Source organism: Giraffa tippelskirchi, chromosome 1 (genome assembly GCF_054371585.1).
Source record: "Giraffa tippelskirchi isolate mGirTip1 chromosome 1, T2T-mGirTip1v1.2.pri, whole genome shotgun sequence".
Classification (NCBI taxonomy): domain Eukaryota; kingdom Metazoa; phylum Chordata; class Mammalia; order Artiodactyla; family Giraffidae; genus Giraffa; species Giraffa tippelskirchi.
The window spans coordinates 223527754-223554939 of record NC_137275.1 but is presented as its reverse complement, the minus strand read 5'-3'; the positions used below and the strand labels follow the sequence as shown (position 1 = coordinate 223554939).

At 47.5% G+C, this 27186-nt stretch overlaps 1 long non-coding RNA gene across 1 annotated transcript; it reads right to left on the bottom strand.

Moving 5' to 3' along the window:
- Window positions 1-6719: 6719 nt before the first annotated feature.
- Window positions 6720-17904, bottom strand: LOC145536400 (uncharacterized). The gene is made up of 2 exons (XR_014075904.1): window positions 17845-17904; window positions 6720-8275 (listed from the first exon to the last, which is right to left on the bottom strand). It is a non-coding gene; the product is annotated as an uncharacterized LOC145536400 (long non-coding RNA).
- Window positions 17905-27186: the final 9282 nt, after the last annotated feature.

Below are 27186 nucleotides of genomic sequence, written 5' to 3'. Positions count from 1 at the left end.
ATGCATTATTCATGAGCCCCTCGTGAATATAGCATCCGAGGCCCTGGATAAAGAGATGCCAGAACCAATGAAACACAAAATCCTGTTCCTAAAGCTTTCAGAGGCTCAACCCGGTGAGTCTCGAACAAAGGAGCCACGGCTGGACTCTGTTTGTGGGGAATTCCGCTCCACTCCAGATTTTGCTGGGCTGCATCTGCAACTGAAACCATGTTCAAAGGTTATTCCCTTAGGCAAAAAGGCAAAACCTGATGAAAAGTTGAACCTTCATCCCTCAGGCTCTCAGGAGAGGCTTGCCAGCCCCGCCTTACTTGGTTCCCACCAAGGAGGAAAAGGCCCCGAATGGTTGACTGCTATGTTTGAGTGCAGGTGCGTATAGAATCTGAGGCAGAAGAAGAAATGGAAGAAGAGAAAAGCAAGCCATGTGGATAGTTTATTGAAGAAGTCTCAACATTGCGTTGTCCATTTCCTCAGCTCTCTTCAGTCCCTACCTGAACCCTCGTTGTCTCTTGGCACCAGGCTAAGCTAAGCAATTCACACTTAATTCTCAAGGCAAACTCGGGAGAGAAGGGGATTATTCCCATTTTACAGAAGAGGAGATTGAGGCTCAGAAAGGCCAGGTTATTTTTCCAAGCTTTTTTACAGCAAGGTAGTTTATTCTGGAAAAGAAGCCCAGCAAATGTAAAACAAGGGAAGCCCATCCAAGCATGTGGGATGGACCTGTTAGTTCTTTGGGCAACGGGGGCTTAGTTCTACTGGGGACTCTCAACCGAGTCATGTAGGAGACGCCTCAGAATTGTCCACGTGAGATACAGAGCGGGGACATTTATGTTCTAATTTCTGTCCCCTCTTGGTCAAAGGATGCCTTTGTTGTTGTTTAGTTGCTAAGCTGGGAGAAATATCAACAACCTCAGATAAGCAGAAGGTGCCACTCCAATGGCAGAAAGTGAAGAGGAACTAAAGAGCCTCTTGATGAAGGTGAAAGAGGAGAGTGAAAAAGCTGGCTTAAAACTCAACATTCAATAAATGAAGATCGTGGCATCCAGTGCCATCACTTTATGGCAAATAGAAGGAGGAAACAATGGAAGCAGTGAGAGACTTTATTTTTGGGGGCTCCAAAATCACTGTGGATGGTGACTGCAGCCATGAAATTAAAAGACACTTGCTCCTTGGAAGGAAAGCTATGACAAACCTAGACAGCATATTAAAAAGCAAAGATATCACTTTGCTGACAAAGGTCTGTTTAGTCAAAGTGATGGTTTTTCCAGTAGTCATGCCCAGTTGTGAGGGGTGGACCATAAAGAAAGCTGAGGGCCAAAGAATTGATGCTTTTGAATTGTGGTGCTAGAGAAGACTCTTGAGAGTCCCTTGTACTGCAAGGAAATCAAACCAGTCAATCCTAAAGGAAATCAACCCTGAATAGCCGTTGGAAAGACTGATACTGAAGATGAAGATCCAATACTTTGGCCACTGATGCAAAGAGCCAGCTCATTGGAAAAGACCCTGATGTAGGAAAAGATTGAAGGCAAAAGGAGAGGGTGGAAGAGGATGAGATGGTTAGATAGAATCACTGACCCAATAAACTGAATTTGAGCAAGCTCCAGGAGATAGTGAGGGACAGGGAAGACTGGCACGTTGTAGTCCATGGGGTCGAAAGAGTCAGACATGACTTAACAACTGAACAACGAAGCCGCTAAGTTGTGTCCAACTCTTTGTGGCCCCATAGACTGTACCCCACCAGGCTCCTTTGTTCATGGGATTTCCCAGGCAAGAATACTGCAGTGGGTAGTCATTTCCTTCTCCAGGGGATCTTCCTGACCCAGGGATCAAACCTGCATCTCCTGCATTGCAGGCAGAGTTTTCACTGCTGAGACACCAGGGAAGTTCAAAGGAGGCCTTAGTGGTTTTTTAACTTCCTCACACTTCCAGGTTTGTGCGTTGTGGTGGTTCATTTTATGTGTCAGCCTGAGTCACAGATGACTAGATATCTGGCTAAACATGATTTTGGGGTGTGTCTGTGAGAGTGTTTCCAGAAGTGATTACTATTTGAGTCGGTAAAGTAAGTAAATCAGATGGTCCTCTCCAATGAGGGTGGGCATCATCCAATGCCTTGAGGACCAATAGAATAAAAATGTGGAGAGGAAAGGAGCATTCTCTTCCTCTGCCTTACTGCCTGAGCTGTGACGTTAGTCTTCTCCAGCTCCTGGATTGGGACTTATACCATTGATTCTCCCGGTTCTCAGGCCTTCAGAATCAGTTGGAACTACACTGCTGGCTTTCCTGGGTCTGCAGCTTGCAGATGACAGATCACAGGACTTCTCAGTTTTCATCACTGTATGAGCCGATTCCTCGCAACAAATCTCTTTATAAATATATGTATCTATCATCTGTCTCTCATATCCTATTGGTTCTGTTTCTCTGTAGAACCCTATAAATGCATGCACCAGAATGAATAAGTAGGTTTGTAAAGGCAACATGTTAGGGCAGAAAAAACTCAGGGTAGAAAGCAAGAGACAGTATAGCTGAGATATAGTTCTATCACGCTACACCTGACTGCAGCTGGTTGCCACAGCAACAGCTGGGGCAAAAAGGAAGCCAAGAGGATGTAAGAGAGGTCATTAAATGATATCTGACCCAGTCCACCTCTTGTAATGCGGTGCCCAGCATTAAATCCAGCCCACTCTAGAGTCTACACACTAGTCATAGGCTGAAATCTCAGTGAAACACTCAGCATCAATGAATCGATCAAGTCACAGTCCCTACTGTTGCAGCAGACCCTTAGCCATAATTCCCTTTATCATCTCTTACCTCTAGAGGCCGTTCTAGATTTCCTTCCTTTACCCTTGGAAGATGCTTCAGCACATCTAGGTTATTAACTTCATAAGGCAACTGAAAACTTATTTCTGAAATGTCAGACCTCTGAGTTGCTTTATTTTTGTCCATTGCAAAAGGTTGTTACAAAACCATTTACAGCTACCATGTGTCATGAAAACACCAAGAGATGTCTCAGGGAGTCCCCTGGGTCCCAGGCATGCATCTTTCTGCCACATTAGTAGAAGTATCAGGGTAGATTATATATGCCCGTAGTGTTTTTCCTTTCTCAGAGTAACTTTCCTTCTCCACCCATAGGAATCAGGAGGTAGGAAGGAGAGGCACAAGTATCATGATCAACCCCGCTTTCAGTCTCGATTCCAGCCATCAGGGACCCAGCACCATAAACCTCATCCAACAGGGCAGTATGCCGAATTTGCAGGTCATTGTCCCAGAGTTGGGGGGGGGCAGCTGCTGTCTTGGGCAGGAAGGGCTGGAGCTGGAGAAGTTACAGCCAGAGCCCATGCTATCTGGAGCTTCTCCCCTGGGGCAATGGCGGTCTCCACCCTGCTAGAGGTGCAGCTGGGAGTTGAGGGGGTGGGAACTGCAGCCCTGAGCAAACTCAGCTTGTTCCCAAAGGGAATGGCAGTTGCTGCTGAAAGGTTGCTGCTGCAAGCCATGTGTTACGCTGGGATTCGTGACCCCCGGAGGAGAGGATTTTGATCCAGGGTCAGAGACAAGGCTTGACTACTTGGAGCTTTTTGTGTAGCAAAGTTTTATTGAAGTATAACAGGGGTAGGGAAAGCTTCTGACATAGACATTAGAAGGGGACAGAAAGAGTGCCCGCTTGCTAATTTTTAGTAAGGCATTTTATGTCTGTTGGTGAGCTTCCAGTCAGATAAAGGAAACACCTCAAGGCTGAGGGGGTTTCACCAGGCCCCTCTCCCACAATATGCATCTTTGAGATAGGATGGCAAGGGGTGTGTCATCCCCAGCCATGAGATAATTGACATAAATACTAGTTTGTTGAGCCATCATCAGCCCAAGGTTTGAGAAAAGAAAAGAAAAAAATGATTGGTCTTGGGCAGAACAGGTTTCATCAAGAGAGAAGGGGGAAAAAAATCTACCACTTGTAGTTTATTTTCTCCTGCCGCTTGGGGACCTCTGGCCTTCCTACCTATTATCCTCTCACTGCCTTGTCAAGAAGGTGGGTAGAGACAAATTTTAATCCTATATCATCTTGATTCTGAAGACGCTGTCCTACTGGCAAGACAAGGATTGCTGCATAGGACACGAGCCCTCTCCTTCTTTAATTATACTTTTCTGGCCATGAATTCTCTCTTGATCGGAGAGGACTTAGCTGTAGGCATCCTCTATATTCTTGATTCTTGGTTTCAGCACTCATGATGAGCAAATTCATGCAACAATCATACTTTTGTGGATCTTTTATCCCAAGGTGCCTGCTACAGTAGAATCTTCAGTCCTGGCGTGAAGAGTGGTTCTCCAACACTAACACTGCGGTTCCCTCAGTTCTGAATCTTTCAGCAGTTATCAAATCTTATCTCTCCTTATCTCTTCAGGAGAACAAATCTTCGTTCTCCAAGGGAGGACTTTGAAGGAATGACATGATCTAATTTTTGTTACAGAACTCTTATTTGCTAACATTTATTGGACACCCACTGAGTGCCAGGTGCCATTCTAAGCATTTTATATATATAAACTCATTTAGTCTTTGCAATAATCTTATGATGACAGTACAGTTTCTGTGCCCAATTTTCACCTGAAAAAACAGCCAAACAAAACCCGAAACCAGGTACAGAGATGTTAGGAATTTTGCCTGAAGTCGTGTACCAAGAGGTGGAACAAGAAGTCCAAAACCAGAGCCTGCAATGTAACCATTATGTATTCAACCTCATTATGTATTCAGCTCATAGACTGCAGTTTGGAGAAGGATAGTAGGCTGCCAGATTGGAGTCAGGGAGACCAGTCAGTAATGATTGCAAAAAGCCACATGGTGACCTGCACAGAGGTTAGGGAATCTAGAACGGAAAGGACCTAGAGTATTGGATGGTAATTTAAGTGATAGACACCATTGGATTTGATGTTGTGGGGTTTTGGTTGCTGCCCTGCCCACCTCCCCCAAGCTCTGCCATTTCCTGGCTTACTTTCGATGGCAGTTGTTGTTGTTCAGTTGCTAAATTATATCCGACTCTTTGCGATCCCCATGGACTGTAGCCTGCCAGGCTTCACTGTCCTTTGCCATCTCCTGGAGTTTGCTCAAACTCACGTCCATTGAGTCAGCGATGCCATCCTGCCGTCTCATCCTTTGTCACCCCCTTCTCCTCTTGCCCTCAATCTTTCCCAGTATCAGGGTCTTTTCCAGTGAGTCAGCTCTTCACATCAGGTGGCCAAAGAATTAGCAGTATCTATATCTTTTTTTGCCAGAAGGCTGTCTCTGAGGTTGGGGAACTGCTTATGGGTAAGAGAGATCCAAGTGCCAAGAAATTAACACCACTCAGGAGTGCCCTCTGCCAACAAAGGTTGTGACCCAGGCATGTCTCTACATTATTTCCTCAAGTTTCCATGTGGAATTAAACTTCAATTGCCCACAATTCACAGATGGCTTGATAAACACATCCATGGTTGATTTCCTTTTCTTCCCTGTCTCATTTCTTCACTCCTTTGCCCTGGATTTCCTGCACTTTCCAAAGAAACAGCCTGCCTGCTGCCTGCTAAGTTGCTTTAGTCATGTCCGACTCTTTGTGACCCCATGGACTGTAGCCCACCAGGCTCCTCTGTCCATGAGATTCTCCAGGCAAGGATACTGGAGTGGGTAGCCATGCCCACTTTTCCAGGAGTCATGTATGGATGTGAGAGTTGGACAGTGAAGAAAGCTGAGCGGTGAAGAATTGATGCTTTTGAACTGTGGTGTTGGAGAAGACTCTTGAGAGTCCCTTGGACTGCAAGGAGATCCAACCAGTCCATCCTAAAGGAAATCAGTCCTGAATGTTCATTGGAAGGACTGATGTTGGAGCTGAAACTCCAATACTTTGGCCACCTGATGTGAAGAACCGACTCATTGGAAAAGACCCTGATGCTGGGAAAGATTGAGGGCAGGAGGAGAAGGGGACGACAGAGGATGAGATGGTTGGGTGGCATCACCGACTCAATGGACATGAGTTTGAGTAAACTCTGGGAGTTGGTGATAGACAGGGAGGCCTGGCATGCTGCAGTCCATGGGGTTGAAAAGAGTCAGACACGACTGAGTGACTGAACTGACTGACTGACTGAGCCATTCCCTCTTCCAGGAGGTCCTCATGACCCAGGGATCAAACTTGTGTCTCCTGCGACTCTTGCATTGCAGGTGGATTCTTTACCACTGAGCCACCAGGGAAGCCCTCCAAAGAAACTACTTGTATTTAAATCCTTCTCTCAGGGTTTGCTTCTGGGAGAAACCCAAATGTAGACAGAAGCAGAAGACTATGGAGAGTAAAGTGGATGTAAGAGTCAAAGATACTTCTGAAGGATGAAGTGTCTGACTTGGGTGACATCCTATGATACCTAGAACGCTGGGACAGGGTGGAGATGGGAGCAGACAACGAGCTGTACTTGTGACCTTTTGATCTGAGACATCCATGAGCCATCTTGGAAGGGAGGCTCTCCAGGCAGTTGGCTCTGTGGATCTGGTGTTCAGGAGAAAGTTAAGGGTGGACGAAAACCCGTGTTAAAATCATCAGAGTCATTCATGAATCATCTCTAGGTGTGGGTGTGCCTGTGTCTGCACTGTCTCCTGAATCTCCTCTGATCTTTTCTCCCCAACTCCTATCCAAACGGAAGGAGAGAGAGTGTGGGGGTGTTTACGTGGGTGGAAGCCAAGCAAGTGCTCATTAGAGGGAAAAGAGAGGAAGCACTTTTATATTGAGGGAGCATTTACTGAAGCTTCGTCAGTGGATGCGAGCAAATTGCTGATACACTAAAAAGTGTGGAAGATTTTTCTCTGCTCTGCAGGGAGTGTCTTTTTAAGGGATGTGGTCAGGAACATGGTGTAATTGTTCTCAGCTGGTGCTGCAGACACTCTTGAGAGTCCACTGGAGAAATGACTCGGACTTTCTGAGGCCAGTGTGGGGACATCACCAGGCCTTGTTTGCGTCCTACACTCTCCGCCAGAACGTGTCTTTGAGGAGGTCGGGTATAACATCTTACCTGACAAAATTCTAGCTGGAAGTTGCATTGCTAACTGGAAGTTGTAATTGTGCTTAGATTCCCTGGGAGATGAGGAGCTCATTTCTGTATCAGGAAGGCCATCGTCATGATTGGACAAACATCCATTGTTACATAGATCTTTTCTGAAGCTCACTCGTGGGCTCTAATGTAAATCACACACAAACACCGCACTGACCTCCTCTCCTCCTTGTATGTAAAGAGCTAAATAAAGAGGTAGTGGCTGGCCAGGCTTCCTTGTCTTTTCGTTTGGACTGAACTTGCTTTTCGTCATTTTGTTCCAAGAGATGGGGACTCAGTCCTTCCAAGGTAATGGTCAACGAGAGTCAAGAGCTCAAAGCCAGTGAGCCTGACAACCTGGGACCTGCAGGTGGCCGTGTAGGCTTCTCAGCTCTAGGGGACACCATTCCTACTGCAGGCATCCTGTACCCCCATAGCTGGCAGCCTGGAGGATGAGCTTCAACCTCTTTGCCACAGCTTCTTAGAAACACAGCTGTTTGTTTGATAGAGAGATAGTTATGGCAAGATGGAGAGAGAGAGAAGAACTAAGATATCAAAATGAATGATGTTATGTCCATCTTGTCTCTCAGGCCAAGTTGGTGGTCACCTCTAATGCCTCTTCCTCCTCATCAAGTCCTGTTGAGTTTGCCTCCTGCTAAATGCATCCCTCATCCACCTACTGGGCTCCATCTCCCCATCACCATTCTGCCCAGTACACCATCGTCTGGATTAGTCAACGGCCTCCCCCCTACACTTTCCAATCCGTGCTCTGTATAGCAGCTGGAGTTATCTTCTTGAAATTCAAGCTCACCAGGCCTCTATCCTGTTTAGAATTCTTTACAGGCTTCCCAGTGTTCTTAGGCCAAAGAGCAGCATTTTCTGAAAAGCATTGCACAATCTTGGGCCCCATTGTCCTACCAAGCTTTTCCCCAGCGGAGAGATCACCGTGGCTGGATGGGTGCAGTAGGCATTACTGGGAGATTTTAGAACAGGCTTCCTCAATCTCAGCACTCCTGGCATTGGAGCCAAGTAATTCTTTGTTTCAAGGCATTGTTTTGTGCATAGCTCAACGTTGACAAATCTCCCCAGGCTCTGTTGTTAGATGTCATTAGCACGCCTTCCCTTCAGTGGTGACAGTCAAACATGCTTCCAGGGACTTCGCTAGCAGTCCAGTGTTTGAGACTCCAAGTTGCCAATGTAGGAGGCAGAGGTTCAATCCCTAGCTGGGGAGCTAAGATCTCACATGCTGAAAGACACAGCCAAAAAATCGGAAGAAAAAAAGAAAGAATACATTTAAAACAAACAAACAAAAAACTATTAAAAAAAAAAACATCTTCCAGACATTGACAGATGTCTGCTGGGGGATAAAACAGCTCCTGGTTGAGACACATTGCTCTAGAGGAAGACTCAGATGTGAGTCCACTCCCAGTTCTGCCTCCTGATGGTTGTGTGATCTTTGGGAGGTCGCTTAACCTTTCTGTGCCTCAGTTTCCTCATCTATAAAATGGGGTTACTAATAGGACTTGCTGCATGGGGCTATGACAATCAAATCAGAGCATTTAGTACAGTGCCTGGCTACACAACTCCAAGAGTATTATAAATAAGTGTCCCATAAATACATGTCAGTTATTATTATTGCTGTCATTGCTATCATTGGTTTTCTCAACATTCCCACTCCAAAATGACTTTGGTGGTGGGTTTATAGTGAAGAGAAAAGTTCTTCAGATACATGCAATTGCCACCTGCCCCCTCCCCCACCCGCTTTCCCCCATAAAAAGCAACAGCTTCTTTTTAAGCCAGGGAAGAAATCAACCTGTACATTTTTTTTTTTCCCCCTGAAAAGTCAGTTTCTTGAGGCGATGAGCATAAATGGGCTCTTCTCCTTTGGGAGATCATGGCCTTTTCCAGGGGACGGTTTAATCTTTTGGAGACAGATGAATATGAGCTGCCGTAATCCTGCAATGCTACCAGGAGGGTTGGGGAGAGGGAGAGAATTTCAATAGGACCTTAGAGACTCTTAGGGCGTTTCAACAGTAGCACTTTGAGGCTTGAACTGCCCCCTGTGACACATTCCTGGAAATAACAACATGGGCTGATAGGCGGGAATTTCATGGGTGGAAAGAGGGAAGGTCATGTCCTTCCTAGGGTCATGTTCAATTCCCCCCAGCAGGCAGGCATGTAGAATTATTTCTATTTTTAGACTGGGAAACTGAGGTTCAGAGAGGGAAAGGTGTCTGCCCAAGGACGCACTGTGAGTTAGTGCTGGAGACAGTTTTTAAGAATGTTTTTAAAAAATATTTATTTATTTGGCTGCATTGGGTCTTAGTTGCAGCTTGAGGGGTCTTTGCTGCAGTGCACAGACTTCTCTCTAGCTGTGGCTCGCTGGCTTAGTTGCCCTGTGGCATGTGATATCTTAGTTCCTTGACTAGGGATTGAACCCGTGTCCCCTGCATCACAAGGCAGATTCTTAATCTTTGGACCGCCAGGGAAGTTCTGGAGGCAGAGTTTTTAAAAATTTAAGTATAGTTGACTGCCTTGCAATATCATAAAGCACACGAAGTCTCTTCAGTCATGTCAGACTCTTTGTGACCCCATGGAGTATAGCCCTCCAGGCTCCTCTGTCCATGGGATCCTCCAGGCAAGAATCCTGGAGTGGGTTCAGGTAGCCATGCCCACTACATGTTGGCGAAGCCATGTCCTTCTCCAGGAGATCTTCCCCACCCAGGGACTGAACTCACGTCTCTTGCGTCTCCTGCATTGGCAGGCAGATTCTTTGCCACTAGCACCAGCTGGGAAGCCCACAATAGTATAAGATATATCACACCATTCCTTTGTCTCCTCAGACCCTCTCTCCGCTCCCCCACCCCCCACTCCCCCGCCGCGCTGCGTTCTGGGAGGCCAACCCTGAGGGATTGTATCAGTGGCTCCCTTCTATTTCGGATTCTCGTTAGGTTTGGCCAATGCGGAATCAATAGCAGGAGATTGAAGGACGGGAGGAGAGAGAGGTCAAACTGATCTCTCTTTTCTTTCGTCCCTCCCTAGAGGCTCCTGCTCAGCTCCAGCCACTCTTCTGGGATTTAGTAATTGTCCCTCCCCTTCCCCTCTCAGACCCAGGAGTGCCGACTCCAGAATACTGCACAAGCCCTTGTTGGTTTCCACCTTGTCCTTGCCTTTGTCAACAAGAGATTTTATGAAATTCATCTCAATTACCATGTTTGAGTATGCTTTCCAGTTCCTGCTGAGCCTCTGATATAGCAGGTCTTCAGGGAGCTCAGTGGGCATGTGAGCTAAGTCACGTCAGTCATGTCTGACTCTGTGGGACGCTATGCTCTGTAGCCTGTCAGGCTCCTCTGTCCATAGGATTCTCCAGGCCAGAATACTGGAGAGGGTTGCCATGCCCTCCTGCACGGGATCTTCCCAACTCGGATCGAACCCGCATCTCTTATGTTTCCTGCATTGGTGGGTAGTTTCTCTGCCATGAGCATCACCTGGGAAGCCGTGGGGATCTCAGAACAAGAGAGTAAAATCTAGGTTTACTTTCCTCAGGTTCTGGGTTCTTATGGACCATATTCTGTTTATCTCAGAGTTCTCACTACAGCACTGGGCACAGAGTAGGGGCTCAGTGAATGTTTATTGGCTGGAATTAATGGGATTTGTAATTAAGACAGAAAGAAGTGAGGACAGTGAGCTTCACCTCCCTGAGCTTGCCACTGCTGTGAGCATTGAAAGGACATGTTGGTAAGTGGCAGGAGACCAGATGGGTTCTGTGATCAATTATCAGCTCTGCAGTCACATCCTCAGAGTCCTATTGGGCTTATGGAAGGTCCATCAGGGAGTCCGGTGACCTATTGTGACATGTGTGCAAAGAGCAACTTCTTAGTGGAGACTCTGGAGATAAGGGAGTGTGAGAAGCTCAGAGAGGAGGAGCTCCCCACTCAAGGTCACACAGCCAGAGGCACAGAATGAACCCAAAGCTTGTGACCAGTGACTGTGATCACCTGCTGGGCACTTACTGTGGTCCGTTGTATTGCTTAGTTTGTCTCAGTTCTCCCAACAATCTCACAAGGAAGGTGTCATTAGCTCTTTTCACATGTGGTGAAACAGGCTCAGAGAGGCAAAGGGATTCCTCCAGGGTCACACAGCTAAGAAGACACAGCTAGGACTCAAATCTGACTTTAGAACTATGTCTTTCTACTGCAATTTCTTCTTTGTGCATAGATCTCCTCCCCTAAGATTTATTTTCTTTTAAGAGTGCTTGCCAACTCTAAACACAGGTTGGAATTCAAAGAGAAAGAAGGGGGAAAAAGTAAACTGTATAATTTGGGGGTAATTTAAATTTTTGAGACAAGGAGGCAAACTGAGCAGGTCTGGACAGCTCTGGCTTCTGCCTGGTTCCCCCATCACATCACAGTGGGACTGGCCAGAGGGGCCCGCACATAGGGACAGCAGAGGCAGACAGAGCCCAGCCACGTGCCCCATCAAGGCGCGCTGCTCCTATGTGGTTTGTAGGGAGCTAGAAAGACCCGTCTTCCCGCTAAGAAGCAACAGCTCCGGGGCTACAGATCCAACAAGGTATTCTAGAGTTTTAGTCATTCATTCATTCAGTTAAGACCAAGCACTTTCTTTTCGATAGCACTGGAGAGGCCCTGGTGAGTAAAATGCCTTGGCACTTGTCCTCATGGGGTGGAGAGTCTGCAGGGAAAGGGGACATTATTTGAGCTACCATGATTGCATGCTTTGAGTGTCATGAGAGGTGAGGCCGAAGAAGTGGCCCCTAGGAAGTGATATTTTACTTGAGACCTGAATTCAGGATGTAAGAGCCTGTGGGAGGAGAACCTACAAAGGCCAGTGGCCCAGGAGCAGGTTGAAGAACCTGGTCATCCCATAGGCACCTGGGAGCCACTGGAGGTTTTAGAGCAGCCTTGATGAGAATTGGAGGCCAGCCACAGCTGCATGATGGAGGGCTGCTTGGGAGAAGTGGCACCAGGGGCAGATGAGTCCATGAAGACAATGCAGGGAGGACTGGGTTGGTGATGATGCCAAACTACAAGAACACAAGAGGAGCAATGGGGAGAACTGGATGCATGAGATGGAGTTTTAAAGGATAGGGGTTACCAAACAGAGATTAGTAGAGAAGGACTAGCCATGAGCAACCCTTTGGAACTAATTGTGGTTTTCTATAATCTTGTACCCTAAACGTCAAAGCTACACCCCAGATTTCAGACAGCAAACCAGATCCTACTATTCATTTTGCCTCTAGTCCCTGTGCTCTGAGAGCCCCCATTCTTAATCCATGCTATGATCCTAACTTCAGCACTATTCATTCAGAAAACATTTACTGAGCACCTACTACATGCCAGGTCGTGTGATAACTTCTGGGAACCACAGCAGTGAACAAATTAGGCAAGATCCCTACCCTCTTGGGTGAAAGTGAAAGAGTCACTCAGTCGTGTCTGACTCTTTGAGACCCCATGGACAGTAGCCAACCAGGCTCTTCTGTCCATGGGATTCTCCAGGCAAGAATACTGGAGCGGATAGCCATTTCCTTCTCCATGAGATCTTCATAACTCAGGGATTGAACCCAGATCTCCTGCACTGCATACAGATTCTTTACCATCTGAGCTACCAGGGAAGCACCTGCCCTCCCCCCACCCCACTGCCGCCTCCACTTCTGCTAACATTTTAATGGGGAAGACAAACCTAACAGATGAAAGCAGAAGATAATTTCAGAGATGTGCTACAAAAGCAGTAAATAAAATAGGGTGATGTGACATAGAGTGACTGAGCTGGGGTGATGGAAGGAAGTGATTCCAATGGGGCATCTTGATGTGAAGCCTCAGAGAGCACTGAGGGTGGGGCCGTGGAGGAGGTCATTCCATCAGGGAGAGCCAGTGCATCTGAGAACTGAAAGGGAGTGACACTGGCTAGGGTAGATCAGGGAAGCCTTCCACGGCTTGAGCACATGAACCTTGTAGATCTTCAGTTCAGTTCAGTTCAGTTCAGTTACTCAGTCATGTCTGACTCTTTGCGACCCCATGAACTGCAGCACGCCAGACCTCCCTGTCCTTCACCAACTCCCAGAGTCTACCCAAACTCATGTCCATTGAGTTGGTGATGCCATCTAACCATCTCATCCTCATGTAGATCTTAGTGAGGAGTTTTATTTTAGCTTCCTTTTTCCTGCAGCAGCAAGAACAGATGGTAGGGGGCGAGAGCAGGAGCAGGGAGACCATTAGGGAGGCTATTGTGCTAGTCTAGGCAAGAGAGGATGGTGGCATGGACAACTGTGGAGATCTGGGAGTGGAGAAGCCAACAGGCAGGTGTATGGATTACATATGAGGATCGTTGGCGGAGAACGAGGCATGCTCTTGGTCATGGGCAACCTGCTGGGCTCACCTGTCTGGAGTCCTTGGCACTTGTCCTTTCACCCACTTTTAGGTTCCCAGGCCACCACCCCACTGTGGGCAACAGAACAGTATTACGTGTGCTGGCTGCAAGGTGCTCTGCTTCTCTCTAGACTGTTTCTGCTTCTGTTCAAGGCTGAAGTCTTCTTCCCAAGACTGGGTCATCTTGCTCCAAGATGGGCATCCCTAACCTTTGTTCCCAGGATTTCTTTGTATTCTCCAAAGAACTTGGCAAAAGTGTCCATGGGGTCTCAAGCTTTCCTTACTGTTCTTTCACAGCCAACGTGATTAAATGGGGAAGGATGGGGAATTTTATAAGTCGGACCTGGAGAGACCTGAAGAGTCCTCCTGGCTGATAGAGCGCCCCAGTCATCTATGAGGTGCAGAAAATTCCACTATTATTGAGGCTCTTCTTCAGGTTAATCAGAGTTCTCTTCAGATGCAAATATGGTCAGGATGGGCATCTCACATTAGTTGCAACCCAGTATCAATGGCTTTGTCATCCCTAATCAGCCAGCCCAGAAGTTTGATACCTGGGGATGGTAGAAAGGGCTCAGATTTTTGAAGCCAGAAAGATGCACCTTGAAGTCTTCTCTCTGCCACTTACCAGCTGTATGACCTTGGAAAGTTTACTTTCTTTGACTCTCAGCTTCCCCATTGTAAATGGGGATTCAAGAATATTGCCCTTGCTGTCTAAGTCTGTGAGTCTCTTCCTGTTTTGTGAGTAAGTTCATTTGTATCATTTCTTTTTAGATTCCACATATAAGGGGTGTCATATGATATTTCTCCTTCTCTGTGTGACTTACATCACTGAGTATGACACTCTCTAGGTCTGGGGGGAAGGGAAGAGATAGTAACGGACTTTGGGAAGGTCAGGTACACGTTGCTGTATTGAAAATGGATAACCAACAGGGAGCTATTGTACAGCACATGGAACTCTGCTCAGTCTGTGCCGGCCAGAGTGAGAGGGGGTTTTGGGGGAGGATGGATACAAGTACCTGTGCATGTTCACCCGAAACTACCACAACATTGTTAGTTGGTTGTATCCCAATACAAAATGGTTTGGGGTTAAAAAAAGAAATAAAAATTAAAAAAAGAATATTGCCCTTGCAATGCTACTTAAAGATTAAGGGCAGTGGAATTGATGCCCCCAGCACTGGGCTCAGCTTGGGATGCTCAAAAAGTTCCCTTCCTTCTCTTGTCTTGATGTTGGCCTCTTGCTCCATCCTGTCTGCCTGGCCAAGCTCTTCCTCCTCCTTCGGTCTTGCAGGGTTATTAAACGAGTCTTGGCTGAGACATGGCCCAGGGCAACCTCTCCTTGCAGAGGCTGCCGAATGTCAGCCCCTCTATCATAAAACTTTCTCTCCCCCTTGGGCTTGGAGGAGGGCTGGCTGGTCTGATTGTGCCCATCCCTCTGTGATTAAGGTCCACAATCAACCCAGCTGCTTGATGGAATCAGAGCTGGCTGATTAGCAGGGCGCACTTTGGCCTCAGGTTAATGGATGAGCTCACGCTGTGGCTGCAGAGTAATTACCAGTTAAAAGGTCTAAGGCCAGGGCTCCATGGTCTTGGGGAGGTCTGGCCCCGTTTAAATGCAGTATCGGGAAAATCGTCTTAGACCAGCCAGCAGCACGTATTGATGCTTTCAAATGGAAGTGCTGGAGAAGACTCTTGAGAGCCCCTTGGACTGCAAGGAGATCAAATCAGTCATTCTTTAAGGAAATCAGCCCTGAATATTCATTGGAAGAACTGATGCTGGAGCTGAAACTCCAATACTTTGGCCACCTGATGTGAAGAACTGACTCATTTGAAAAGACCCTGATGCTGAGAAAGATTGAAGGCGGGAGGAGAGAAGGGGATGACAGAGGATGAGATGGTTGGATGGCATCACTGACTCAATGGACATGAGTTTGGGTAAACTCTGGGAGAGAGTGAAGGACAGGAATGCTGCAGTCCATGGGGTCGCAAAGAGCTGGACACGACTGAACGACAAACGAGGCTCATGTAGCGAAGGTGGGGGCCCAGGATCCTGTGACCGTGGCCCGAGAGCTTCAGGCTCAGCCTCAAACCGGTCAGATGGGCTGTACTTATCTTTAAGGAGTCAGCTCAGAGATGTGGCAAGAGCAACTTTTGGGGTGGGGTCAGACAGACTTGGAGGGAATTCCGGCCATGCTGGCTCTTCCCCCTGGGATGCTGGCCCAGGCATTCAAGCTCTGCGCTTTCACATCCTCATCTATGATGTTAACCATGCCTGCCTCCTGGGGAGCTCAGTGAGGGCTGGAGCCCGTGGGGTCAGCACGCACGCTCTCCTCCTCTTCCGGGGAGTGTGTCCCTGGTCGGTCAAGGAGTCTCTGCCCAGACCGTTCCTGACAATTGACTGACTTTACAAGTCTTGGCTTGTGCTGCTGCTGCTAAGTCGCTTCAGTCGTGTCCAACTCTGTGCGACCCCATAGACGGCAGCCCACCAGGCTCCCCCGTCCCTGGGATTCTCCAGGCAAGAACACTGGAGTGGGCTGCCATTTCCTTCCCCAGTGCATGAAAGTGAAAAGTGAAAGTGAAGTTGTTCAGTCGTGTCTGACTCCTAGCGACCCCATGGACTGCAGCCCACCAGGCTCCTCCGTCCATGGGATTTTCCAGGCAAGAGTACTGGAGTGAGGTGCCATTGCCTTCTCCGTTACAAGTCTTTACTGAGTACCTATTGTGTGTCAAGTATGGTGCTCAGTGAAGGGACAAGACACCGTCCCCTAAATTCAAGGAGCTCCTGGTCTTGGCAGAGTATCAGTCTAAGACACCAACTGCTGGAACAATGAGGGGGAAACACAAGGAGGGCAGAAAGCCTGACCTGGAGCCTTTAACCTAGTGTGCAAAGCAAGGATGCTTCCTGGAAGAGGTGACAGGACCCTGGCGCTCTGGGTGGGGGTGCACGGAGAGGAACGTTCCAGGCTCTGAGAACGATCGAGGCAAAGATCCGGAAGAGACAGGGCAAGAGACATGTCTGTGCGTGGAAGTGACAAGGGCGCAGTGCCTGAGACACTGCCGGGTGAGTGAGTTCGTGACTGAGTGATTTAGCAAATAGGGTACCAGGGCACCAGTGATTGAATTACTGATTGAATGAATGAATGCCCAAATGGGGGAATGGGAGTGACTAAATGAGCAGTTTGGAGAATCAGTGAATGCTTGGAGGCTTTGCTCTGAGGCCCTGGTTTCCTTACTGGAAATTGCAGTCTCCCCGCTCCCACCCATAGACTCCATCATCCTTTCCCTCCACTGCTTAGGGGTTTTTGCTTTTCATGTCACTCAACCCCCTCTACATATATTTACACTTTCCTGATTTATTATAAATATTGTTGATTGCCTGTGCCTCCCCTCATCTACCAGGGCAAGGAGTTTTTATTGGTTTTGTTCACTGCTGTCTTTCATATGGTGCCCTGGTGCATAGGCGGTGCTCAATAAATGCTTGTGGAGTGAATGAATTTTGTGAGAAGAGAGTGAGGGCATCAGGGAGAGAATTTCCAGAGCCTGAGTTTCTGGGCCCACTCCTCAGGCACCATAACTGTGCTCCAGGGAACATATGCACCTGGCCCCCTTCTTTCCAGATCTCCCTTTGTGGAGCTCAGCAGCCTGGATGCTTGGATCCTCAGAGTTGCGGCCCTGGGTCCACCAGGCCTTGCCCTGGGCTTGGCCATGTGGATCGGGGGAGGCGGTGTGAAGGGAGGGAGGGATGGAGGGAGGTCTGGGGAAGGCAGGAGCTGCTGGTGAAAGCCAATCTGTCTCCTCCAGCCATCTCAGCAGTGGCCACTTGTCAGAAGAACTGGCAGGGGGAAAAAATGACCAAAAAAATTCAGGCCCAATTTATCACCTTCAAATCATGTTGAACAAGAGACGGGAGCTACTTGGTTTTAAACAACCCCCCCTGTTTCCCCCACACAGAACAAGCACTACTAAATGCCTGTCCCCCCGCACAGCTGAGTGTTGGCAATGTGGATGCCAATTACAGGGTTCCCTGCCGTGGGGGCTGATCCACAGTGCCTGTCGGAGGGGGGCAGTGGGGAGAATGGAGCCGTTAAATGGGAGAACAAAGGAGGCCGGACAAGTTCAAAGGGGATTAAGGCATAGAGAAAATGGCTGCCTTTCTGGGGCATTTATGCCCGGGATTGACCTAGATGCCTCTGGCAGAACTGACTGCTGGCTCAGGCAGATGGTACCTGCTTAGATGCCCGGTAGACCTGGTATAATCTACATGGAAGGCTTTCAGGGGCACCCCAAATATCTTCATGACTGCTGAACCCCAGCTTATAGGGTGCAGTGGTTGCAATGATTTCCCAACCTTGCTGATACAAGCTTTGCCCCAATCCAATGCTTCATTCAGCTCTTCTGCGGTCACCTAAACCGTCTGACGCCCACTGCTTACATGTCTCCTGTGACAGAGAGCTCTTCCCCTCCTGCAGCAGCCCCTCTCCCATCTTAGTGTAATCTTGACTTCCACAGTCCTTTATGATGACAGTGATGACACAGCGTCTGAGTTTACTGAGCACTGATTATGTGCAGACTCCACTCATTACAGAAATTGCTTCATTTACTCTGTTCATCTTGCCCCACTTTCCTCTTTGCTCTCACTCTCCAGCCTTCTAACCCCTTCCCTTCAGGGCCTAAACATGGGCTGGTCCCTCTGTTAGGAGCACAGCCTACCTCTCTCACAGAGCGCTGTCAGGTGGAGCAGGACAATGAACAGGAAAGCACCTCGTACCTGGCTGCCCAGAGTGAGGGCCCAGCAAATGAGAGTGCTTTTACTGTCCACTCCAGTACCAGCTGCAACTGGCTATGAAATAAAGTACTTTTCAAACCCCAGAGGCTCACGGCTGTAACATTTCTTTTACTATCCACCTGGTTATTCTCCATCTCTCAAGGTTTTAAGAGTGTCCAAGATCTATGGGTGTGGTGAGAAAGTGTCATCCCATCCTAGCTTAATCAAAGGAGAATATCATCATCCTTTTGTCATATCTGCCGCCGCCGCCACCATCGTCACTATCATCAACATTGTCACGGTCAGCACCATTACCACAACACCACCTCCATGATACCATCATCATCAACACCATCACCACCCTCACCACTGTCATCATCAACATTATCACCACCTCCATCATCGCCACCATCCTCACCGTTGTTATCACCGCCACCTCCATCATCATCGTCATCATTGTCAACATCATCACCACCGCCACCACCACCATTAACTGCTTCCATCATCATCACCATCATCACCTTCATCATCATTAAAGGCTACTATATTTTGAGCCACCTACTTTATGCCCAACAGTTTAGCAGTTGCTTTATATATTTTCTCTCATCTTCCAAATGACTTTTCCAATTGAGGAGACTAAGGCTTAGAGAAACAAAACAGCTCATTCAAGGCTGCACAGCAACTAAAATGCCCCAGTGTGAATTTGAACCCATGTTTGGGTGACTTCATGGCCCAGATGCATCCACTTTCAGTTTCCTATTCTTTCGACCAGCTTAAAAAGATGTCTCTACCAAGTCCTAACCATACATCTGACTGTCATACCTTCTGGACACCTGTAACAAATCTAGGTTTAATTTAGAGTTGGAGTCTACAGAACTTGCAGTTATCTCTAACTTTTAAATCTTTTTCATATAAATTTCTCTTCCTCTGTATTTCTTCCATCTTGGACTTAGGCAGTTGGCTTTGTTTTCAAAGTGCAGAAATTTTACACCCATCTTTATATATCAAGTGCTGCCCACCTTGTGGGCCTTGTCTTAGTCCCAGACTGGGGCCACCTGAGCCCCACCTATGACTTCCTCCTGCCCTTCTGTCCTTGACATGAGTCTAGAGGGGACCCAGCTTCGTGCTCCAGGATTGAGCCTCACTCCCTCCGCTTCCATTCTGGCCCAGATCTGAAGGGGTCCTGTTTTCTTTTTTAAAAATATTTATTTACTTGGCTGCTTTGGGTCTTAGTTGCAGCGTGTGGGATCTTTCATTGCAGCTCACACACAGACTCTCTAGTCGCAACATTGGGCTTAGTTGCTGCAAGGCACGTGGGGATGTTAGTTCCTTGATCAGGTAGTGAACCTGCGTCCCTTGCATTGCAAGGCAGATTCTTAACCACTGCACCACCGGGGAAGTCCTGGGGTCCTGTCTTCTATTCCAGTTGAAGCTTAGGTCTTGCTACTGCTGGGCTTCATGACTGTCCGTCTCTACCCTAAGACTTGCTGGTGAGGTTAGGACTTAGTTGCATTCTCCTCATCAATGAAGATTTTCCTGGCCCCATGGTAGTACTGGCTCCATTCTCCTCTGTGACCTGGAATGCTGAAGAATTTCTGTCATAGCACCCACATTCCATGTCTTCATTTCTCTGACTCTCTCTCCAAACAGTGAAAGGAGACAATTTCAAGCTGGCTCCTTTGAGTCCCACCTTCATCCAAGGTTGATACTTTTCTTTTAGTTCCTGATCATCCACGAGACTCCCAAGGCTTCCATCCTCTGCTCTGGGGACCTTGTAAATGTCAAAGACCTGGGACCATGGATGGTTTTCAGGAGATGGACCAATCAGAGGTATAGTCTGCAGGGCACAGACCAATGGCACTGGGAGCTAGGTGACTAATGGCTGTTGGACTGACCCCTGGCCAACGGGGTTCCCTCAGGTGCTGCCGAGTTGGTTGACATTCCTGTAGACGCTGTTACCTTAGATTCAAGGCCTGTTTCTTCCTCGAAGCAGTCTCCACCCACCCTCTCTGGTTCTCATGGTCCCTTCCCTCCCTCTCTTCATGCTTCTGCCCTTTATGTGGTTGTTGCAATCAGAAAATCTAGTTGTGCTAGCACACATCTGACTCTTTTTGCCTTTGGCAACGTTCATAGAAATCTTTGTTTTACATTCCACAGGGGATGATCTATACTTACATGTGCCGCCTGGGGAGTGGAGAGACCCTCGGGCTCCAATTGAAAGAATTTGGGGGCCTCAGAGTCTGGGAGCAAGCATGGAGATCAATATGTGCAAGCGTTCCCGACCGCACTGACTGCATTTCCCGTAAGAGCAGGACTGGGTCTCATTCATCTTTCTCCCCGCAACACTTGACCTGGTGCTGGGCCTGCAGCGGGTCCTCAGTGAACGCTGTGAGAGAGGAGGCGAGTGCAGGCCTGGTTTTCTGGCGCTGACTTCTACCTGCCCCCCTGGAGAAGGAAAGGGCAACCCACGCCAGTATTCTTGCCTGGACAGTCCCATGGATGGGGGAGCCTGGTGGGCTACAGTCCGTGGGGTCGCAAGGAGTCCGACACGACTCAGCCACTTCACTTTCACTTTCTACCTGCCACTGGCTCTAGATGATGCTTCTAGGTACCTGGGACCTTGCAGACGCCTCTAAGGAACCACAGCTCAGAAAGTCTAAGGAATTCTCTCAGTCACCTGAGTAGTCTCCTGAGTTAAGATGGGTGGGCCCAGAAGCAAACTTTGACCTTCTCTTTTTCAGTCATCTCTCATTTTCCCTAAACATGCTATGAGAACCATCTCATTTATGGACTGTTTTGCATCCCTGCTTGGATGCTTACTGGATGTAATTATTTAGGTTATTACTTAACCTCTCTGTACCTCAATTTCCTCATCTAAGAAATGAGGATAATGACAGTATCTCCCTCAGGGTTATTGTGAATTAGTAGATAATTTAATACTTGTGCAATGCACTTAGTTACAAGGCTTGAACATAATAGCATTATGTAAGCACTATATGTGTTAGCCATTGTTATTATTATTTTTTGTTAATGGTGGAGTAAGAGCATATTTTAATGTTGTACTCACTCTTGAAGACCCTGTTCAAATGCTGCCCTTGTCCCCAGCCGCCGGTTGCATCCGTCTCTCTCCTCCTTCCCGCATAGTCTGTTCTCCATTGCACTGTTCCTGTGCCCATCTCTCGCACTGGCCTAAGCAACTGTATAGTGAGTCTTGCTCATCCCTGGGACCTGACACAGACAGTGTGTGCTAAATCGCTTCAGTTGTGTCCAACTGTTTGCGACACTCTGGACTGTAGCCTGTCAGGCTCCTCTGTCCATGCGATTCTCTAGGCAAAAGTATTGGAATCGGCTGTCATTTCCTCTTCCAAGGGATCTTCCTGATCCAGGGATTGAATGTCGCTTATGTCTCCTGCATTGGCAGCGAGTTCTTCACCACTAGCGTCACCTGAGAAGACATAGACAGTGGGTGCCCTAAAAATGCACAGTGAATTATCCAGGGCCCGGAGGAATCATATTCCTTTTCCAAACCCTGGAGGCTCCACAGACTTTCTCCAGAAGAGTGAAGGTTAAGGGAACCATCCCTGGAAGATGCTGGAAGGTGGGCTTTAGGTTCCAGGAAAGCCTGCCTCTTCCTCTGCTTTCAAGCTTTTGTCTTTGCTCCTGCCTCATGCCTAATGAACACTCAAAGTGATTTTCTATTGCTTGTAAAATTGTTCTAACATTTGGAAGGGCCCGGAAATTGACAGCCTAATACCCCAGTTTGCCTGTCTGTCTGAATGCTTTGTCGAAGGCTGAAGCTGATTGCTTTCCTGCCAAGATTATCCCAGAGCTTCAGACAACATCTGAGGAAATAAACAATTGGAAAGGTTAGAGACAGGAGCTGGAGGGGAGAAGGTAGGGAGGGGATTCAGGAAAACTTTGGGCAAGCAGCTGAATTTGACGTGAGCCGGAGACTGACCTGAGAATTGGGGAGAGGAGGCAAACCATTCAATATCACGGTAATCCAAGTCTATGCCCCAACCAGTAACGCCGAAGAAGCTGAAGTTGAACAGTTCTATGAAGACCTACAAGACCTTCTAGAACTAACACCCAAAAAAGATGTCCTTTTCATTAAAGGGGACTGGAATGCAAAAGTAGGAAGTCAAGAAACACCTGGCATAACAGGCAAGTTTGGCCTTGGAGTACAGAATGAAGCAGGGAAAAGGCTAATAGAGTTTTGCCACGAGAACGCACTGGTCACAGCAAACACCCTCTTCCAACAACACAAGAGAAGACTCTACACGTGGACATCACCAGATGGTCAACACCAAAATCAGATTGATTATATTCTTTGCAGCAAAAGATGGAGAAGCTCTATACAGTCAGCAAAAACAAGACCGGGAGCAGACTGTGGCTCAGATCATGAAATGCTTATTGCAAATTCAGACTTAAATTGAAGAAAGTAGGGAAAACCACTAGACCATTCAGGTATGACCTAGATCAAATCTCTTATGAGTATACAGTGGAAGTGACAAATAGATTTAAGGGACTAGACCTGATAGACAGAGTGCCTGATGAACTATGGACAGAGGTTTGTGACATTGTACAGGAGACAGGGGTCAAGACAATCTCCATGGGAAAGAAATGCAAAAAAGCAAAATGGCTGTGTGAGGAGGCCTTACAGATAGCTGGGAAGAGAAGAGAAGTGAAAAGCAAAGGAGAAAAGGAAAAATATTCCTATCTGAATGCAGAGTTCCAAAGAATAGCAAGGAGAGATAAGAAAGCCTTCCTCAGCGATCAGTGCAAAGAAATAGAGGAAAACAACAGATTGGGAAAGACTAGAGATCTCTTCAAGAATATTAGAGATACCAAAGGAACATTTCATGCAAAGATAGGCTCGATACAGGACAGAAATGGTATGGACCTAACAGAAGCAGAAGATATTAAGAAGAGGTGCCACGAATACACAGAAGAACTGTACAAAAAAGATCTTCACGACCCAGATAATCACGATGGTGTGATCACTCACCTAGAGCCAGACATCCTGGAATGTGAAGCCAAGTGGGCCTTAGAAAGCATCACTACGAACAAAGCTAGTGGAGGTGATGGAATTCCACTTGAGCTGTTTCAAATCCTCAAAGGTGATGCTGTGAAAGTGCTGCACTCGATATGCCAGCAAATTTGGAAAACTCAGCAATGGCCACAGGACTGGAAAAGGTCAGTTTTCATTCCAATCCCAAAGAAAGGCAATGCCAAAGAATGCTCAAACTGCTGCACAATTGCACTCATCTCACATGCTAGTAAAGTAATGCTCAAAATTCTCCAAGTCAGGCTTCAGCAATACGTGAACCGTGAACTTCCAAATGTTCAAGCTGGTTTTAAAAAGGCAGAGGAACCAGAGATCAAATTGCCAATATCCGCTGGATCATCGAAAAAGCAAGAGAGTTCCAGAAAAACATCTATTTCTGCTTTATTGACTATGCCAAAGCCTTTGACTGTGTGGATCACAATAAACTGTGGAAAATTCTGAAAGAGATGGGAATACCAGACCATCTGACCTGTCTCTTGAGAAACCTGTATGCAGGTCAGGAAGCAACAGTTAGAACTGGACATGGAACAACAGACTGGTTCCAAATAGGAAAAGGAGTCCGTCAAGGCTGTATATTGTCACCCTGCTTATTTAACTAATATGCAGAGTACATCATGAGAAACGCTGGGCCGGAAGAAACACAAGCTGTAATCAAGATTGCCAGGAGAAATATCAATAACCTCAGATATGCGGATGACACCACCCTTATGGCAGAAAGTGAAGAAGAACTAAAGAGCCTCTTGATGAAGGTGAAGGAGGAGAGTGAAAAAGTTGGCTTAAAGCTCAACGTTCAGAAAACTAAGATCATGGCATCTGGTCCCATCACTTCATGGGAAATAGATGGGGAAACAGTGGAAACAGTGTCAGACTTTATTTTTGTGGGCTCCAGAATCACTGCTGATGGTGATCGCAGCCATGAAATTAAAAGACGCTTACTCCTTGGAAGGAAGGTTATGGCCAACCTAGACAGCATGTTTAAAAGCAGAGACATTACTTTGCCAACAAAAGTCCGTCTAGTCAAGGCTATGGTTTTTCCAGTGGTCATGTATAGATGTGAGAGTTGGACGGTGAAGAAAGCTGAGCGCCGAAGAATTGATGCTTTTGAACTGTGGTGTTGGAGAAGACTCTTGAGAGTCCCTTGGACTGCAAGGAGATCCAATCAATCCATCCTAAAAGTGATCAATCCTGGGTGTTCATTGGAAGGTCTGATGTTGAAGCTGAAGCTCCAATACTTTGGCCACCTCATGCGAAGGGTTGACTCATTGGAAAAGACCCTAATGCTGGGTAGGATTGGGGGTGGGAGGAGAAGGGGACGACAGAGGATGAAATGGTTGGATGGTATCACCGACTCGACGGACATGGGTTTGGGGGAACTCCGGGAGTTGGTGATGGACAGAGAGGCCTGGCGTGCTGCAATTCATGGGGTCGCAGAGAGTTGGACACGACTGAGCGACTGAACTGAACTGAACTGAGATGGATGTGAGAACTACTTACTTTCATTCTCAGAAAGTCTCAGCGGCTGTTGGAGACTGAAGTGGTGCAGAAGACAGCAAGGAAGGCCACTTGTTGCTCTGTCGCTCAGTCGTGTCCGACTCTTTGTGACTCCATGGACTGCAGCACGCCAGGCTTCCCTGTCCTGCACCATCTCCTGTAGCTCACTCAAACTCGTGTCCATCGAGTCGGTGATGCCATCCAGCCGTCTCATCCTCTGTCGTCCCCTTCTCCTCCTGCCTTCAATCTTTCCCAGCATCAGAGTCTTTTCCAATGAGTCAGCTCTTCATATTAGGTGGCCAAAGTACTGGAGTTTCAGCTCCAGCATCAGTCCTTCCAATGAATATTCAGGACTGATTTCCTTTAGGAAATCCCCTTAGGCCCTTCTAGAATATTCTGCCCTCACCTTATTGTTTTATAGGAGAAAAAGCTGAGGTCTGTGGGGATAAGGAAGGGGTTGATTTACTAGAATGGATAGCAAAGACTGATTGAAGTCAGATCTCCTGTCATCTCTAAAATAGACTTGCAAACATCTCTGTGTTGCTGAGAAGATTATAAGTAGCATAAGTCAACCCCAGGCCTGGGCTTGGCCCAGAGAAGGTGCTTAGAAGAGGCTGGTTCCTCTCTACCTCTGGGTCAAAGCCAAGGCTGTGCACTTGGTGAGTACGTCACAGTGGCTGCCCGGGGGGTGGTGGGGGGGTGGGGACACAGATAGAGAAGGTGCACCTCCTCTGACCTGGAGGCACCAGGGTCTCTCAGCTACGGACCAAGTCCTCCTGGGGCCAGGAGCCTGTCCAGATGTGTCTGCTCTTCCATCGAAGGTCAACCCCATCAGGTAATCCTGGGGTCCCAGCCCTTCCTGAGCCCTCAAAGGACCCCACTAAATCCTTCCTGTCTCTTTATCACCGTTCCTCTGTTCTGGGGTGGCCCTGTGTGTGACAAGCACGCCTTTATAACACCTTCAGTTTTCTGCCTCATTCCTCTGCTCCCTAGAAACAAAGCTCTTGGAAAGGGTTATTGGTACTGGACGCTCCCTCATCTCCATTTCCTCCTCCATCCGCTGCAGTCAGGCTACCACCCACCTCCTTCCTCTGGGCCTGCTCACATCAAGGTCACAGATGACCGATGGCTCACCGAAGCAAATGCCAACCGCAGGGATCACTGTGCTGAGTTCTCTGCAGAAATGAGCCTGGGCGCTCCCTAAACTCTCGGAACGCCTGCTTCACCTGTACCCGTTCCTGCTCGCCGTCAGTCTACTCCCTGTCTGCTCACTCTTCTTTCTCTGCTGGAGGACTCCAACCTTGTCCTCAACTTCTCTTCTCTACATAAACCTGTTCCCTAGATGACCTCATCAATGCTATCGATTATATGCTGAAAGACTCTGGATTTTATATCCGATTCCACATCAGATTTTATGTTTTAAGCTTGAGCTTTGGACATTTACGTTCAAGTGAGATTTGAAGCGTTACATTCAAGTGTCTACTTGAGTCCATGAATGTGTCCAGGGACTCCATTCCTGTCTCAGAACCTTTGTGTTGCCTGTATCCTCTGCCTGGCTGTCACCTCATCTTTCAAATTTCAATTCAAATGGCACTTTTTGGAGGGCCCTTTGCCAGCACCCTGGCTGAACTAGCCTCACAGGAACACTTTGTTATGTAAACTGACACTGTCTTTTATTTAAGTTTAAAGATTTTTTTTTTTTGGATGTGGACCATTTTTAAAAATTTTACTGAATTTGTTACATTATTGCTTCTGTTTTATGTTTCAGTTTTTTGGCCGAGAAGCATGTGGGATCTCAGCTTCCCAACCAGGGATTGAACCTACAGCCCCTGCATTGGAAGGTGACGTCTCAACTACTGGACTGCCAGGGAAGTCCTGACACTTCTTTATACCATGGATCAATGTCTGAAGTTTTCCTTCCCTCCTCCTCTTCCTCCTTCTCTCTCCTCTCTTCCACTCATTCCTTCCTCCCTCTTCCTTCCTTCCTTTCTGTCTTTCCTTCCTTGCTTCATTTTTTTCCCCTCACTTACTGTCTGTTCCTCCTCACTCACCTAGACACTGTATTAAAAAGCAGAGTATCACTTTGCTGACAAAGGGTCGTATAATCAATGCTATGGTTTTTCCAGTAGTCATGTATGGATGTGAGAGTTGGACCATAAAGAAGGCTGAGCACCAAAGAATTGATGCTTTTGAGCTGTGGCATTGGAGAAGACTCTTGAGAGTCCCATGGACTGCAAGGAGATCCAACTAGTCCATTCTAAAGGAAATCAACCCTGAATATTCATTGGGTGAACTGATGCTCCAATACTTTGACCACCTGATGTGAAGAGCCAACTCATTGGAAAAGACCCTGATGCTGGGAAATGTTCCGGGCAGGAGGAGAAGAGGACAACAGAGGATGAGATGGTTGGGTGGCATCACTGACTCAATGGACATGAGTTTGAGCAAAC